This window comes from Equus asinus, chromosome X (genome assembly GCF_041296235.1).
Source record: "Equus asinus isolate D_3611 breed Donkey chromosome X, EquAss-T2T_v2, whole genome shotgun sequence".
In the NCBI taxonomy this organism is placed as follows: Eukaryota; Metazoa; Chordata; class Mammalia; order Perissodactyla; family Equidae; genus Equus; species Equus asinus.
This window is the reverse complement of record NC_091820.1, coordinates 7,569,602-7,577,793: the sequence shown is the minus strand read 5'-3', so window position 1 is coordinate 7,577,793 and position 8,192 is coordinate 7,569,602. Positions and strand designations below refer to the sequence as shown.

At 38.4% G+C, this 8,192-nt stretch overlaps 1 protein-coding gene across 2 annotated transcripts in view; it reads left to right on the top strand.

The window, feature by feature from the left end:
• Positions 1-7,014: 7,014 nt before the first annotated feature.
• MID1 (midline 1) overlaps positions 7,015-8,192 on the top strand; it is a 345,700-nt gene continuing 344,522 nt past the window's right edge. Inside the window, exon 1 of one of the 2 annotated variants that reach the window (XM_014855401.3) lies at positions 7,015-7,148. The gene's annotated coding sequence lies outside the window, so the exon portion shown is untranslated. The remainder of the gene's footprint in view (positions 7,149-8,192) is intronic. The other variant, XM_070502346.1, reaches the window with a different exon arrangement.

Sequence of the window (8,192 nt, the reverse complement as noted above, 5' to 3'; positions counted from 1 at the left end):
CCTGGTTCTTTCTCCAGCATTCCTATTCTGAGGCAGATAAAATGACCACCACATTTATTTTTTCAAGTTTGTCATTGTCTTCTACTTTTTGTCAAGATTGGCCTTTTTTTTGTTTTTGTTTTTTTTTTGCTTTGCAGTGAATGAGCTATGATAATGTCAGATAGTGATGAGAACTATGAAGGAAAAAAATGGGTAAATTGATATGGAACCACGGGAGGTGGGATGGGTGGTGGCGTCAGTCCTGGTTGTCATAGGTGCCTCCTACTGGAGAAGACTTTGCATAAATTCTGAGGCTTTAGGGGTTAGTAGTGAAGATGCTAGGTATATTGGTTTCCTATTGTGGCTGTAACAAATTATAACTAACTTAGTGGCTTAAAATGGCCCAAATGTATCATCTTACATTTCTCGAGGTCGGAAGTTCAACACAGGTCTCACTGGGCTAAAATCAAGGTGTCAACAGGGCTGCATTCTTTCTAGAGGCTCTAGGGGAAAATCTGTTCCCCGCTTCTAGAGGCTACCCACATTCCTTGGATTGTGGTCTCCTTCCTCCATTTTCAAAGCCACCAATAGATAGTCAAGTCTCTCATATCACATTGCCCTGACACTGATTCTTCTGCCTCCCTCTTCCACATTATAAAGACCTTGTGATTACATTGGACCCACTGGATAAACGACGGGTAATCTTATCTTAAAGTCAGCCTATTAGCAACTTTAATTCCTCATTGCCATTTAACATAACGTATTCACAGGTTCCAGGGATTCAGATGTGGATATCTTTGGGAGGCCTCTATTCTGCCTACCACACTAGGGAGAGCGTTTCAGGCAGTTGGGAAGAACACATGCAAAGGTCCTGAGGTCTGAACAAGACAGGTATGTTGGGGAAAGAGAAAGAAAGCCAGTGTAGCTAGGCGTGGTACCATGAGATTAGTTTGGAGAGGCTGGCAGAGGTCAGATTATGGGGGGCTCTGTGGGCCATGGTATGAAAACTTGATTGTATTCTAATTATAGGAGGATACCACTAGAGATTTTAAGCAGAGAGGTAGCATGATCTGATATATATTTTTAAAAGATGGTTTGACTTCTCTGTAAATAGACTGTAGAGAGGCAAGGGTAGAGCTAGGGGGAATAATTAAGAAGCAGTTACAACAATCTAATTCAGAGGTTCTCAGCCAGGGACAATTTTGCCCCCCACACCCCCTGGGGAACATTCGGCAATGTCTGATGATACTTTGGTTGTCATGACTTGGGGGTTAGGGAGAGAGAGAATGCCACTGGCATCTAGTGGGAAGAGGCCACAGATGCTCCTAAACATCCTACAATGCACAGGACCACCCCCAGCACAAAGAATGATACAGCCTAATGGTGCTGATGCTGAGAGACTGATCTAGGCATGAAATGATGCTGGCTTGGACTGGAAGGGTCAGAAGCGATGGTAAGAAAGAGAATTCTCACCCATAGGTAGGCTTCAGCTTTCAGCTTTATCAAAGGAGGGAGAGGCTATAGGGTTGACTACAAACTCGACTGGATTGGAGAGGGAGAGGGTGTTGGGGGCACATGAGAGAGGGAAGGAGAAATGGCGTGTAGAGTGCTGGGCTTTCCTCGAGGCACCCAAAAAGACACACCATAAGACTTCCATTGCATTCCATGTTGGCTCTTTATTCTCCTAGCGCCTGTGCACTTGGTGTTTATCATGGTCTAGATCTGTAAACCCAGGGAACTTGGGTCTTATTTCCCTCTCCACCACCACTAGCTTGGTGACATTAGACAGTTGACTTAACCTCTCTTTGTCTCTGTTTTCACCTTTGTCTAATAAGGGCAACATTTGCTTTATTGACCTCATCTAGTTATGAAGAACTTGGAAAAAAATTAAAAATGCTATATGCATATATTCTGCTTCACAAATTTTGTTCCCTTTAATTTCATTATTATAATCCTTCTTTTATAGGTTTTATAATATTTTTCATCATTAACATTTTTGTACCTAAAAGACAATATGATTGATAAATATTTGACAAATTGAGAAGGTAAATTATATTTTGGATTTTATTTCCATGACATTTTCAGGAACTACATACTCCAATTCTTTTGTAATATTTAGTAAGAAGGCTGGTATAGTAACATTTTTGGCTAATTTAATTTATTTCACCAATTTATTCACTAGCACCTGTATGGAAAGCACTATTAAATGAACTTCAACGGTAGGTAAATGGGCAAAATAGGGCTCTTGCCTTCTAGGCACTTGCAATCAATTTGAGTACTTTGCCATCTGGGACCCTTCTGATAAGGTAGAGACTGGGAATCTGCAAAGTATAGCCCAAGGTTGATTTCCTGGTTTTGTAAATAAAGTTTTATTGGAACACACACATTCATTCCTTTACACATTATCTATGGCTATTTTGGACCACAACAGCAGAGTCAAGTAGAGGCAACAGAGAGGCTTATGGCTGGCAAAGTCGAAAATATTTACTATCTGGCCATTTGCAGAAAAAGTTTGCTGACTCCTGACCTAGAGCATTGGTCTTTTGGAAATTTCTGCTTTTGCTTCTGAATTTGCTCTGAGCTCTTCTTTCTTGAAATGTGGATCCCTAATGAAGCAGTACTCTGAGAATGCCTATTTTGCAGTGCTTACGTGGTTAATACCACCATACCAAAGGCTTTACAAGTAAGAGTGCTAAGCTGCCAGTATATATTCAACTTATTGGCTAGAATTAGCTCAATATAGTTTTTTTTTTTTACCACGTATTTCTTAGACCTTTCATTCCAGTCCTCTATTTGTCACTATTGAACACAAGCTTCTTTCTTAACGTCATCTTTTCCCCTACTCTTCAAGGTCATTTTGAATTATAATACAATCCTCTGAGGTGCTAGCTATCCAATTTGGCACCATCTGCAAATTAAATCAACTTCTCTTTTATTTCATCACTCAAGTAACTGATAGAAATATTAAGAAGAGCCTGCCTCAGGACATCCTTTTTAAATGTCACTGTTTCCCTCAAGGTTCAGCCAGAATCACTGATAATCTTTGAGTCCACCTTTAAGCTCCCACTCTTTTGGAAATTGGATCTAGTCAGTAATTTCCAAACTTAAAATGCCAGTCATTATATGCCATATGGGGTATTGAATATGCCTACCTAATTGATCCTTTCCTCCAGCCAAATGGTTTGCCATATATGTCATGTCTTCATTCATCATGTATTCTAGTTCTCTCTCTCTTTCTTTGAAGTTAAGCAGGGCCAGATGACTTGCTCTGGCCAATGAAATGTGAGCGCAAGTTTGAGTGTCTCTTGTGGAGTGAAGTTTTGAAAGGCAGGTGCATGATTTACCAAGTTCCTGTTTCCTGTCTCAGCAACCATGGAAGTATGTGTTGAAAGGAACCTTCATCAGCCTGGGTTCCTGAGTGGATATGAGTAAGAGAGCCCTCCCTGTTGATCTGTGTAAACATGCAAAATGAGTGAGAAATATACTTTTGTTGTTTTAAGCCACTGAGATCTGGGGGTTGCTTGTTACCAGAGCATAACATCACCCATCCTGCCTGATACAGATATTGAGCACCATAACATTTTTCTAGAAAGCTCCATTAAAGATAGGGACCATTCTTTTTCTGTGTTTCCTTTTCTGTATGTATCCTTCACAGACCCTTATCCATAGTATGCACCAATTAAATGTTTATTGCATGGAAGTGGATTAATAATAGATTAGTAGTTAGATAACTAGCTACAATATTTAGGAATCTTTCTTATGCTTTTCCACTTCTTTATATACAGAATAAATGATAAAAATAATTCCATGTAAAAATAAATCCAGCTTCCTGAACATCTTCAAGATATTTTTCAATTGAACCTACTGGTCCTCCTCAATTGTTAGATAAAAGGACATTGTGATGATATGACGGATGCATCAAGTTTTACTTTTCCCTGATATTTACCTTATTTGATTCAGCCCAGGTCCACCAAGTCTAATCATGTTAAGGCCAGCCTTTAGCCAGTGAGAGTAACCTGCATTAACTACAGTGAGAAGATTAGCTTGGACATTTGTCTATTAATATTTCTACATTGATGTGGAAATTCAATTAAACAGTCCTGTATTATGAAAAATTTAGGGAAACTTTAGAGTTTCACATGCCACAATATAGATGTACACAGTCTTTCCTTTAAGATTGTTAGCTCCATGAGAGGAGGACACGCCTAACTTGCTCATGGCTATAGTCCTAGGACCTAGCTGAATTCCTGGACTGTAAGAAGCATCAATAAATATATGTGGAATGATTTTTTTAAAAATCTCGTTGGGTACTTTCAGGAATCTGTGAGATGTGCAGCCATTTTTATTTCTACTTTGGAGGCGAGGCTCAGAAACATAAGTATCTTACCAAAGGTCACACAACCAAGAGGTGGAACCAGAAGCATCTTCTGACTCTAAGGAATTTGCTCTTTCTTGGATGGTGTGGTACACCCCGGGTACAGTAGAAATACCAAGCGTTCTGGAGTCTGATGGACTGAGATTTGAATTATAGCTCGACTGCTCATTAGTTATATGTCATTGGGAACTTCTAAAATCTATCCTCTGATCTTTTCTTTAAACCACAATGATATTTTCTCCCCTTCAAGTAGGTCTTGTATTTTATTTGGTTTCCCATAAGTACTGTTTTTTGGCATGGTGTAATTATTCGGCTGCAAGTACTCTCTCATTGGGGTCTTCTATGGTTAGGTTGAATTCATGCAGCTTCAGTGACCCAGCCTTTCCCAAATCATTTCTTGAGGCATCCAAAATGGATTTAGCAAAGGGTTATGTTCCCTCTTTGAAATACGCTACTTTGAGATCCAAATTTCATTTTGACCTTCCAATTCAATAATTATAGCCTAAGATATTTTGTGTTTAAAACCTAAATGATTGTTTGCTTAGAATTGTAAGAACAAATTTGGAGGCCAGCTTAAGGCACTTAAAGGTTTAGCCTGCCCTGGAAAAAAAAAATGCATTCTTTGTCTTGCATCAACATGTTAATAAAGTCTAAGGTTCCTGCATAAACAGAACTTGCTTCAGCGGGAATTATGAGAACATAAAGGGGGCAGCGTCATAAATGGACTATATTCATGAAAGCCATTTACCTAGCATGGCACACAGAGTTTTATTTAAGATTAATGAAAACCCAATAAGTAGAAAACACTAATATTCATTCCAGTGGGGGAGTCAAGATAAGTCTTAACTTGATACAATAGAAATGTGTGTACTGTGAACAGAAAAATGTGTGCAATATTTGCAAAGTTATATTTTCATAATATTTTATAACCCAAATTCGTATTCAATAAAAATACACTTCCTATCTCATTTTATGGTCTTTCTGGAGTCATTAGATGCAATCATTTTAGCAGTAAGTTATGACCTTATAAAGAGTATTTTAATCACTTTGTATATTGCATTTAAACTCTCTGGACATATGATTATTAAAAATTATATTTGAACATGGAAAACTACCATTTTAATGTTCTTCTGTCTCTTAAAGTTGATTCTATTTTTAGAAATTCTATTGGAGTTAAATTCTAGAAGATCTGGGATTTTGGATTTGCCACAAACTGATCATGAGACTTTGAACCAATCATTTTATCTCTGTGAGTCAATTCTGTTATCAAGAAAAGGAAATAATAACACACACTTCATAGTGTTCCTGTGGAGATATGAAGAGAAGTTGTAAGTTAAAGTCTTTGCCCAATGTAAAATGTTATTCAAAGATTAGTTACCCTTCCCAATAGTGTGATTTCTGTACTTTACAGCTCTTAGCAGAAACTCTTTACCATTGGTTTGTGTTGGTGCTAGCTTAAGTAGTGTGTAAACATTCATTCTCTCCCCCTTCCCAAGCAGAGACCTAAAATAACAGTGCTGAGCTATTTTTACTAAGACTGTCACTACTCAGGGAGCAGTCAGCCAGTGGATGAAATAAGGACAAATGATTCATTTTAAGGTAAGTTTTATTTAGCAGGCAATCTTCACCTCCAATACCTCCAATACTTGGATATTGGAAAGTCTTGAGTCTCTACTTCACATTAGGACTTCATGCAATTGGTGAGAATTAAAAAGAATTATTTTACTAGGTAATAGATAAATATAGGAGGAAAGAGTCAATTATTAGACAATTGATATGTTACATATTTACATTTAAAAACTATGTTTTGAGCCTAGACTTAGGCCTTACAGAGTTCTTTTAAAGATGTATTTTGTCATCTTCTTAAGTCCAGGAAGTTATTTAAAAATTTTTACATATAATTATGCAAATTCATACATCTTAGATTTCTTTCCTGAAACCATCAAATAGCACTTCAGTATGTGGGTTCAGGAGGGTTATTTGATGGGGAATAAATAAATGTCATTATGTTTCATTTTGCCCATCAAAAAATACAGTAGCAATTACTGTACTGTAAAGGGAGAAAACTCAAAATGCTCAGATTGCATTATCTACTCAAGGCCTGGGAAAGTTGAATAACTAGTAGTTACTATGCTCACATAAGGCATTTGAGCCTTATTTGATGGAAGTTTATTCACATTCTCTTCCTATCACATGTTCTATTCACTTCCTTGAAAATAATTTCAAGACAAGTTACTCTGGTTTTAAAAACATGAAAGACAAATGATAATATCCTACACTTTGGTTTTGCTCCCTACAATTCCCTCAGATAATATAAGGTTGGTCACAGACCATGATATGAAATACTAGCTGTTGACTCGCAGTTCTACTAGAAGGGCCAATTTTACAGACTGCCAGGATAAAGATGATTTTAATTAAATCGCACAAATCCCTTTGTACTGCAACCAAACCCTATGCAGGCTGACTGTCTCTGAGCCATTCTGGCGTGTGTAGAGTTAACCAGGTTACCAGCATTCCTAGTTAACTTCTTTCACCAGGAATGCAATTCATGTTTACCTATATAAGGAAACCTGTTAGGCTGACCTGAGTTTGGCAGAATTTTGCGCTGACTGGGAGGCGTGTAAGCACACAGCCTGGAGAGGGGGAGTGATTCCGAGCTGGACAGAGCAAGCTTCCTGAACGCCCCAGCCATTCAGCTGATCCGAGGCAGCCTGCCTGGAGGACCTACAGGTTTGCCTCTTCCAGATCACAGTTGAGGAACAAAAACCCCGTCCTGGGAAAGATGGGGAACCTGGTGAGTCTTACCGATCTCTCTCTGCTCGCTTCTGCTCAGTGGCTCGCCGTACTGCTCTCACCCAGGAAGCAAAGGGAGAGGCACAGCTCAGCCTCTAACCCCACGGCTCCTTCCTGAACAAGCACAATGCTTCGCAGATACCTCCAGAAAACTTGCCCTGGCCGTTTTGTACACCAGGAATCCACAGAAGCAATGGTTATAGCACGTTAGGCATTCCAGAGAGTGTTTTCACTGGCCAAGAGTTTCTATACCATCTTAACGAGCAAACTTTCTTATCTTTGTTGCACTCTAAAACAGTGGAAATAAGCTTTAGGGTGCTTTGTGAGAAGCTGAATCCCCAAGGAAGTAATAGTAAATTTAAGTGGGGTTCTTAAAACCACAGGCAGTGTGATATTCTGCAGAAGTGCAATTTGTCACTAAAAAGGCAGTCTGAAGGTATCATTTTTCATTTATGCAGCAGCAAAATCCTTGCATCCTGCACATGTAATAAAGGACACCTTCCGAGACACTGAGGAAAGAAAGAAGCCGAGCTGGGCTCTTTGTTCTAGACAATGTAAAGAAGCTCACTCGCATTTTGACAACTAGCGTCTGTCTATTTATATATAAGGCGAGAATGATGAAAAAACGCTTTATGTCAAAGGCATTGCGGTCGATTGAGTTAAAATTTTGCTATATTCTATATGTATACAAAAATCTCAATCTGAATGTAATTAAACATGGAAATGTGAAAGTGTTTAACAGACTTGCAGGGGAATTTTAGTTATACTTGTGAATGGCCAATTATAAGAGGCAACCGGGAAAGCAGAAAAAACTATTCCAACTGAGTTCTGGGGCAGAGGTAAAACTTTTTAAAAGAAAGTCGATTTTATAACTGTCAAAAGTAATTTGGACTCAGGTACAAATTTTTATTTTTTGTTTTTTTCATGGCAAGGTGGTTTTCTTAAATGAGTTAGCTTGGATATTTGTTTTGAATAATTTGACTGCTCATCTATCAAAGAAATATTATTGTTTTCTGTCACACACAGTGACTTAATCCTAAGAGTT